General features: G+C 38.3%; 1 non-coding gene across 1 annotated transcript; it reads right to left on the bottom strand.

Moving 5' to 3' along the window:
* Positions 1–9,083: 9,083 nt before the first annotated feature.
* trnan-guu (transfer RNA asparagine (anticodon GUU)) lies at positions 9,084–9,157 on the bottom strand. The gene has a single exon. It is a non-coding gene; the product is annotated as a tRNA-Asn (tRNA).
* Positions 9,158–10,564: the final 1,407 nt, after the last annotated feature.

Genomic DNA, 10,564 nt, shown 5'->3' on the forward strand with positions numbered 1-10,564 from the left:
CAAATAAAAAACTTAATAAAAAAAGCTAAAATGCTGTAGGCATATTTAATACATATATTTAGGAAAAGTCAGGAATTGGTATCCATAGTGTATTCAGGAACACATAGTAATTCAAATTAAATCAGTCAAACTGACCAGCCGTGCACTTCTAGAGTTAAATTATAAAGGCAAATCATGCAAAAGATCACATCACGTGTACAGTATCAGCACACAAACTACAGGGTCACAAGCCGCTAATGGGAAACTAAACTTTGGATTCAAACTCGATTTGTAAGGAAATATTGAAGACAAGGAAAGGTTTTCTGTTTCATTTGCATGCAATGCTTTTCTTACAAGAGCAGTGTAGTTTACAGTATAATTTGTGAGCACCCATTTGCTGTAGCAATTATAATTTAGTTTGCTTATTATAATGATTTGGTGTTTTTTAAATATATATTCCTATATATATATATATTTTACCATTCATGTTACAGCGTTGTTTTTATTTTAATAAGTGCCCGATTAATCAGCAATTGCCCATTGATTAACCGATCAAATATTTGAATGGACTGACAGCCTTAATATATATGTGTGTGTGTTATTGTAATTAAATGTATGGTTTGTATTATTATTAGCAACTGTACGCTATCCAAAACAGAGGTATGGAATATTTTGCTTTTGACAGCTTAAAAAGAAAAATATGTGAACAAAGACCAATCAAGGCTAACTTACCAGTATACAAAATAACATTTATAAATATAAATGTAAAACTTTTTGAAGAGCCGGTATTAATGTTTTGTATAAACTGTATAATGTTTTATATTAATGATTGAAAAACATGTCAACAGAGCCAATTGTATTAATTGTCAAGCAAGCAAATTTTAGCAAGGCTGTTCTGACACTCCCAGCATCTCCTTCAAGATTTCTGTGGCTAATCTGTGGCTGGAGAGGTCACCTCATCATTATTGATCAACAGTTGCTTTGAGAACTATGAGACCAGACCTCTGCCAGTAGATCAAAGGAAGCCATCTTGATATGTTTATTCATTTATTTACAGTAGTTTACAATTAAGATTAAACATAAATTAGTACATTTTGTGCACCCCCAATTCCTAATATGAGGGGCAAAGCTAACGAACTGAGCTTCCGTCCCTCAGTCCCAACAGCTTTCATATGATATTATTTTAATATAGTGATACAACATTTTGTGACATTCCTGTTTTGGATGCCCTATTTTTCAAGTTTGATTGTAATACATGAGTGTTATTAAAGTTTTAACTTAGAGTTACAGACTACATTTGCTGGGCACATCTAAAGACTAGCAAAAATTTATATTTGGATTTCGTTTTGTGAAAATTACTTCACGCTGGGGAATGATTTATTGCAGGATTTACATATGGTAAGAACAGTATAATTATTAATACTATGTATGTGTAACAACGGAGATAAAGTGCTCAGTTTAATTTATTTAAAAATGTGTTATGCTAATTTAGGTAAGGTAGCTGGGGTTTATTAGGGTGTGTGCAGGGGTTTTAGAGTTGGTGACCACGTGTGCGGAGCAACACCTGGAACTGTGTGAACTTCTTCTGGGCAAGAGGCGCGTAGTTTTTTTCTTCAATAAATCTAGCAGCAAGTAAGCAAGCGATTTGTGGGCTACTTGTTTTCCCCCGCTGAAAATACTACGTTGGCATCAGAAATGAGGATGGACACTTACGGCTCCTGGCCAGCAGACAGGGGAGGAGGGGGCGCAGGCCAGAGACTCCAGCTCTTCAGGCAGCCAAGCGTGAGCGGCAGAAAAACCGGCAGTGTGTACAGTGTCGGTCTGCTGTGTATCGCTGTTTCAATAATTAAATTATTATTATTATTTATCTCTTGGCAGACACCCTTATCCTTACAAAACAAAATAATAAATAATAATTCATAATAACCAATAAAATGCCCCTCCAATGCTACAGTATGTAAGTTACTATAAGTACATGTAAGTTATTGTTAACAGTAGTAAGCTACTAGTAGTAGTTTTTGAAAATAATCGAAACGTTAAACGATTTGAAAAAGGTGTTTAAGGAAAATAAGCTAAGGCTATTAGATAAGGATAATATAGGGAATTAATTGGCTGGTATGTATACTATGTTTCTACCAAAGTTGTAACAGGAGTTGGAATTTTGGGGGTAGAAGAAAAGCTGTAAAAATCCTCAGATTAAACTTAATGGATAATTATTTACTGAATATTGGCATATATCATTTGTTTGTACATTTTCTTATCTTGAAAATTATCAAAAAGAAATATAACAAACATTAGAATTAGAGTTACCCTGTGTTAGACTTGTGTCCTTAATTAGAGATAATTAGAGTTGCCTTGTGATAGACTGGTGTTGCTGCAGGGTTGGGCTTCGGAACACTTTAATTTTGTTAAAAAGTAAACAAAATTGGAAACATATATATACACATACATTTAATTGCATGTAATTAACTTAATTAAAAAAAAGTAAATTAAAAACTAAAACAGTAAAATATGTGTATACAAAAAACAAATCAGTCTGTTACTATTTTTATATTATACATACTTATTTAAAATAACACATCATCCAATAGGCTTCTGGTTTGGAGCCAAACAATAGCACTAAATGCTACTCCTCATTGCTAATTGCAATAGATTGATTGCATTTTTTTTTTACTTTGGATAGTTATGTCTGCTACTACAGGGAGAAGCTGTTCGATCTCCTCCACAGTCTTCAATCCCATCTGCCGTAGAAGGTCCTCCACTGGGGCAAGCAATTGCTCCCCTTTCTCTGTGAACAGTAGGAAACCTTCTTCGGTGTCACAGAACCTCAGGATGGTTTTCTGTTTCTTTTCTGTTTTTTATGTTGACTCCTGAATGAGAATTAATTAGATGCTTTTCTGGTTTTACCCAATTTATCCTGATTTCTAAAGGAATTAACGGAATGTAAAAAAGATTTGGAGAGGTTGAGCTTGAGGTGGTGTGAGTGCATCCAGGCAGAGATAGCAGACAAGCAGGAAGAGATGCAGATTTGTCTTTGTGAAGGACGCATCAATCAAAGCCGAGTTGCTTGAATTTGTGCGCCAGGAGTGGCATAAAGTCACCCAACAGCGATGTGAAAGACTGGTGGAGAGCATGCCAAGACGCATGAATGCTGTGATTGAAAATCACCAAATATTAATTTCTGAACTCTTTGTAAGTTAAAACATTAGTATTATTTTTTTTAAAAATTAATATGAACTTATTTTCTTTGCATTATTTGAGGTCTGACAACACTGCATCTTTTTTGTAATTTTGTCCAGTTGTAAATTTCTGCAAATAAATGCTCTAAATGACAATATTTTTATTTGGAATTTGGGAAAAATATTTTCAGCAGTTTATAGAATAAAACAAAAATGTTCATTTTACCAAAACATATACCTATAAATAGTAAACCAGAGAAATTGATAATTGTGCACTGGTCTCTTAATTTTTTCCAGAGCTGTATACACCTTTATATGCGCTGCCATATTAAACATTTAACACTAAAGCATGTTGTGAATAAATGTTATGCTTTGGAATTTTTATATTGACATGAATAGACAATCCATGCAAGTAAACTCAAACACACAATAACAAGTGGTATTGTCACTGTTTTATCCCACACATCCCGCAATTCACAAGCTCCCCTGCAGAGGTCAGCATCACCGGAATTCTAAACCCTCACATTCCCCAGCAATCAGCCACTTAACATTCCTCGGCACCATGTGCACTTGTTCTATCATCCTCGAACTCCCATTGTACCAGCACTCTCCTTCGCCGTCCTCTGCTCCTCTCTGCTACACATATAAACCCCTCTGTGACTTTAATTCACTGCTATGTCTTGTATCCTTTTGTTATTGATTGTTTACAACCTCCACGTGTTCCTCCACCAATTCCCGTATTCTCCATACCAGCCTGTTTGCCTGATCATTGACCCCCTGCTTGTCTTATCGACCAGGACTTGTGGATTTCCCTGGACATTACGGTTTGCCGGCATTGACCACAGCCTGTTTCTGACCACCTCTCACTCCGCACCTGGGTTCCCCGCCATGGCAGTCCTTCTTTACAGGTATACAGTCTGGTCCATAAATATTTGGACAGACCCAATTGTCAATTTGGCTCTGTACACCATCACAATGGATTGGAAAGGAAACAATCAAGATGTGCTTTAAGTGTAGACTTTCATCTTTAATTGGAGGATAGTTACATCCAAATCGGGTGAATGGTGTAGGAATTAAACCAATTTTTATGTGGTCCCCCCAATTTTAGGGGCTCAAAAGTATTTGGACAAACTAACATAATCATTAATTAAATTGTGAGTTTCAATACTTGGTTGTGATGCGGGACAGTGGCCTGTCCGAATGCCAAATATATTTGCACCATTGTTGCAGTAAGATTGTGTAACCCATGTATGAATTTAAGCTTTGTGTATTGCTCCGCAGAGGACAGGTGCAGTAGTTCTGTGTAGCTGATTTTTAGAAAAACATTTTCATCCAAGGCTATAGAGAAAACAGAAGACAAAGGAGAAGTCTGTGATCAAGTTTGGGGTACATCATTGACGTCATCCAGTTGCCCAGCAATCAAAGGGAGTCATCTTGTATATGATAGCATGTTCTTTAGAAAAACCTTAGATGTGTCTTGCTGACTGACCATCTCCAGAGCACTTAGTTGTAGCTGAATAAACTATTTTGGTATTATTTCAGTTAAATCGGGTCCTGAGTATTCCTTGTCCGCCTGTTTATTGAGGGAGTAAAATGTCTCCCTATCAGTTGCAAATCCTTTGCAGTCAATGACTGCCTGAAGTCTGGAACCCATAGACATCAACAGATGCTGGGTTTCTTCCCTGGTGATGCTATGCCAGGCCTGCACTACAGCTGTCTTTAGATCCTGCTTGTTCTTGGGGTGTTTTGCCTTAGATATCAAAACAAACCAATCAGAGAGCAAAAACATTAGGTGGGGCCAAATCCACTAATAAGAACGTACTGGTGAGCGCAGGAACACCAAAAGGCCAGGAACACCACGGAAAACAACTGTGGTGGATGACAGAATATTTTCCCTGGTGAGGAAAACCCCTTCACAATAGTTGGCCAGATCAAGAATACCCTCCAGGAGGTAGGCGTATCTGTGTCAATGTCAACAATCAAGAGAACAATCGCTAATCTCAAGATGGAGCTGGGGGTAGGTGTTCCATGGCCAGGCTGTCGTTCCCTCTGCCAAGTGTGTACAGGCCAAGATACCTCCATTACTTCAATCACTACATCTTCCGCTGACTTCTATAGGGGGCTGCGTGAACTACTGAAGTAATGCTGTAGAGATAAGTGTTCTTAAACTGGGAAATGGAAATAAAGATTAAGTAAGCATCACTCATTGAAGAAATGCATCACAGTGTCTCTGTCAGCCTGTACAGCAGCGCATGTTTGCCGTAGCCAACATTTATTCAGTGCCAAATTTCCTTGAACAAAGCCATAGCAGATTCTCAAGCCCTCCCATGTTGTTGATTATCTTGTATCCATGTATTAAGAATAATGGTAATGCTTTATTTTAAGTGTACATTATAAACAATCTATTAACATGTTATGTTATTATTATATGATTAATTTTACAAATTATAAATATATTAGACATTTTTAAACTTTTTTGCTATAATATGTTTTAAGGTATTTAATAACATATTTAATAAAGGGTATAATAACATGACATTCGCACACCGATATCAATCTATTATCATTAACTGCCATGCCAGTTAATTACTGCTATTATCCATCCATTTTTGAAACCAGTTATCCTGGCGAAGGTCGCCGAGCACTGATCCCGGCAGGCAAAGGGCACAAGGCAGGAATACACCCAGGACGGGACCCCAGTCCATCGCTGGGCAACACACACACACACACACACACGCAGACACACCCACATACAGGGCAATTTAGAGAAGCCAATTAACCTAACCCACATGTCTTTGGACGGTGGGAGGAAACCCACGTGGACACGGGGAGAACATGCAAACTACATAGTATAGCAAAAATGTTTAAATAAAAATGTCTAATATATGTATAATTTGTAATAATCATATAACAATAACATAATCAATAATTTGTTAATAGATTGTTTATAATGGACACTTGTTAGCATAATAACTAATGTATGTTATCTATCTGTATGTAATGCTGTTGTCCTATAAGTCCTTACATTTGTAAACAGGGATTTTTGAAATAACCATTACTTATTTTGTGAAAAAACAGGGAAACAGAAATAAGGAATGAGTAACTATTACTTATTTCTCCAGAAATAAATAAGTAAACTTTACTTATTTTGCAGAAAAAAATAAAACAGTTTATTATTAATATATTGAGGAAACAGTGAAAAAAATAACCATTACTTATTTTTTGAAAAATAAGGAATCTATTTCATAGAGGTTCTGAAATCAGCATACTTCTCATGGCAGGAAAGGAAACTGGAAGCCTTTTGACACATTTCTTGACTTTGATTGAAGATTTTCCAGTATTTTAATCAGACCTCCTGCCAGAATATATTCTGCAGTGGGTTTCAGAATGGGCTGCCAAAACTGCGTAATCTCCTCCACCAACCTTTCCTGGTTTTCCTTTGTTTGGTAAAACTGCATTTATGGAAGATACCCTTACAAAAATAAAATATTTAAAAATATATATTATTCTGAAATATGAAATGTATTTTAATGTATTAATATGTTTTATAAATGTGCATACCATTTTATAATATATGGTGAAAATATACTTTTAAATATCAATTGCAGTTTTAGTATGTCACTTGATACATAAATATGGTCAAATACACTATATTATACAATACAAATATTGCTTAATATAACTTAAGTATATTCAGAATTATATGTAAACTTGTTTTTAATATATATAATTATATGCAAATATACTGTAACATCTACACATGTATTTTATACTAAATATATAAAAATGCATACATATATGTCTCCTTATAATATACATTTAGTATACTGCTAAATACACAACAATCTCATATTGCATGTATTGTATACTGTGAATATATTAGACTGCAAAAATGTTGCATTCTAAATATACTGGTAGAATATATTTGGATAAACTTCCAAACACATGTATACATGAAGTGTAACTTATAACATTGGGATACTTCAATACTTTAATAGATTTCACTTGGTACTCACTTGGTGTTTGACCCACTTTTGCCTTCAGAACTGCCTTAATTCTACGTGGCATTGATTCAACAAGGTGCTGAAAGCATTCTTTAGAAATGTTGGCCCATATTGATAGGATAGCATCTTGCAATTGATGGAGATTTGTGGGATGCACATCCAGGGCACAAAGCTCCCGTTCCACCACATCCCAAAGATGCTCTATTGGGCTGAGATCTGGTAACTGTGGGGGCCAGTTTAGTACAGTGAACTCATTGTCATGTTCAAGAAACCAATTTGAAATGATTCGACCTTTGTGACATGGTGCATTATCCTGCTGGAAGTAGCCATCAGAGGATGGGTACATGGTGGTCATAAAGGGATGGACATGGTCAGAAACAATGCTCAGGTAGGCCGTGGCATTTAAACGATGCCCAATTGGCAATAAGGGGCATAAAGTGTGCCAAGAAAACATCCCCCACCACCACCAGCCTGCACAGTGGTAACAAGGCATGATGGATCCATGTTCTCATTCTGTTTACGCCAAATTCTGACTCTACCATCTGAATGTCTCAACAGAAATCGAGACTCATCAGACCAGGCAACATTTTTTCAGTCTTCAACTGTCCAATTTTGGTGAGCTTGTGCAAATTGTAGCCTCTTTCTCCTATATGTAGTGGAGATGAGTGGTACCCGGTGGGGTCTTCTGCTGTTGTAGCCCATCCGCCTCAAGGTTGTACGTGTTGTGGCTTCACAAATGCTTTGCTGCATACCTCGGTTGTAACGAGTGGTTATTTCAGTCAAAGTTGCTCTTCTATCAGCTTGAATCAGTCGGCCCATTCTCCTCTGACCTCTAGCATCAACAAGGCATTTTCGCCCACAGGACTGCCGCATACTGGATGTTTTTCCCTTTTCACACCATTCTTTGTAAACCCTAGAAATGGTTGTGCGTGAAAATCCCAGTAACTGAGCAGATTGTGAAATACTCAGACCGGCCCGTCTGGCACCAACAACCATGCCACGCTCAAAATGGCTTAAATCACCTTTCTTTCCCATTCAGACATTCAGTTTGGAGTTCAGGAGATTGTCTTGACCAGGACCACACCCCTAAATGCATTGAAGCAACTGCCATGTGATTGGTTGGTTAGATAATTGCATTAATGAGAAATTGAACAGGTGTTCCTAATAATCCTTTAGGTGAGTGTATAGGGCATGTATTACAGATTCATTCAAAAAGGTCTCACTTTAGATTTGAGGAAACACTATTTACTTGTATCAGCGGTCATTCATTTGTCATTAATAGTTCTTCCAATTTCCGACCTTTTAGTTCCAGAGACCAATGTTTTGGTACCAGCTAAAAAAAACAAAGACAAATGTACATTAATTGGACAAATATGAAATATATAGTTACATGTAAAATATGGCCCAATATACAACGCTACAATTATTACAATTTACTTGCACTGTAATTACACGGTAACAAGAGTGAATTGAGCAAGTAGGTTGTGTATAGTTAATTCAATTATTAAATACTAGTATGGATGATGTATGATTACAGAACGAGCTTACATACACTAAACAAGTAAACTTAAACTCACCCCTTCTTAAAGTGTAACCACATGTGGTGATCAGGTGAGGGTCTGCCTCAAGCAGTTGTTTTGTTTCTTACGCCTGGGTGTAGGTACTGGAGAATGGGAGAGTCCTGGCACCGTGGCTTAGTTGGTCAAAGTGCCTGCCTTGTAAACAGGAAACCCTGGGTTCGACGCCCAGCAGTGCCTTGGTTTATGTTGGCCTAGGCAATGGAAAGGAAGTTTCTAAACGCTCAATACATTTTTGCAAGATAGCCGTCCGCAGCAAGCAGCTTAAGGTTACTGTAGCCGCAGTCTGGCAAGCTGACCGCCAGAAGTAGAAACAATAACAAGGGGCGGGGGGAAAAGTGGGCCGTCCCTGGGTGGATTCGAACCACCATCCTTTTGGTTAACAGCCAAACGCGCTGACCGATTGCGCCACAGAGACAGACAGAGGTGTTTTGGTTGCTGCAGTCGTGCAGTTCCTTCACAGTTGCCAAAAATCATTTCCAGCACACGATTTTCTTTGTCGTTGAATGCAACATACGTGACCATTGGGGGAGCGATAGCAAGCAAGAGAGTTAGATATCGAGAGTCATAGATAGATAGCTAGCTAGATAGATAGATAGATGGATGGATGGACGGCAAGGCAAGCATCTGATTGACAGTGGTCCGTGATCTGCTGTTATGCTACAATGCTACTGACCATTGGGGGAGCGATAGCAAGCAAGTGAGTTAGATATCAAGAGTCATAGATAGATAGATAGATAGATGGATGGATGGACGGCAAGGCAAGCATCTGATTGACAGTGGTCCGTGATCTGCTGTTATGCTACTATGCTACTGACCATTTGGGGAGCGATAGCAAGCAAGAGAGTTAGATATCGAGAGTCATTGATAGATAGATAGATAGATGGATGGATGGATGGACGGCAAGGCAAGCATCTGATTGACAGTGGTCCGTGATCTGCTGTTATGCTACTATGCTACTGACCATTGGGGGAGTGATAGCAAGCAAGAGAGTTAGATATCGAGAGTCATAGATAGATAGATAGATAGATGGATGGATGGACGGCAAGGCAAGCATCTGATTGACAGTGGTCCGTGATCTGCTGTTATGCTACTATGCTACTGACCATTGGGGGAGCGATAGCAAGCAAGAGAGTTAGATATCGAGAGTCATAGATAGATAGATAGATAGATAGATGGATGGATGGACGGCAAGGCAAGCATCTGATTGACAGTGGTCCGTGATCTGCTGTTATGCTACTATGCTACTGACCATTGGGGGGGCGATAGCAAGCAAGAGAGTTAGATATCAAGAGTCATAGATAGATAGATAGATAGATGGATGGATGGACGGCAAGGCAAGCATCTGATTGACAGTGGTCCGTGATCTGCTGTTATGCTACTATGCTACTGACCATTGGGGGAGCGATAGCAAGCAAGAGAGTTAGATATCGAGAGTCATTGATAGATAGATAGATAGATGGATGGATGGATGGACGGCAAGGCAAGCATCTGAGTGACAGTGGTCCGTGATCTGCTGTTATGCTACTATGCTACTGACCATTGGGGGAGCGATAGCAAGCAAGAGAGTTAGATATCAAGAGTCATAGATAGATAGATAGATAGATGGATGGATGGACGGCAAGGCAAGCATCTGATTGACAGTGGTCCGTGATCTGCTGTTATGCTACTATGCTACTGACCATTGGGGGAGCGATAGCAAGTAAGAGAGTTAGATATCGAGAGTCATTGATGGATAGATAGATAGATGGATGGATGGATGGATGGACGGCAAAGCAAGCATCTGATTGACAGTGGTCCGTGATCTGCTGTTATGCTACAATGC

The sequence above is a fragment of the Amia ocellicauda genome, chromosome 2 (genome assembly GCF_036373705.1).
Source record: "Amia ocellicauda isolate fAmiCal2 chromosome 2, fAmiCal2.hap1, whole genome shotgun sequence".
NCBI lineage: Eukaryota > Metazoa > Chordata > Actinopteri > Amiiformes > Amiidae > Amia > Amia ocellicauda.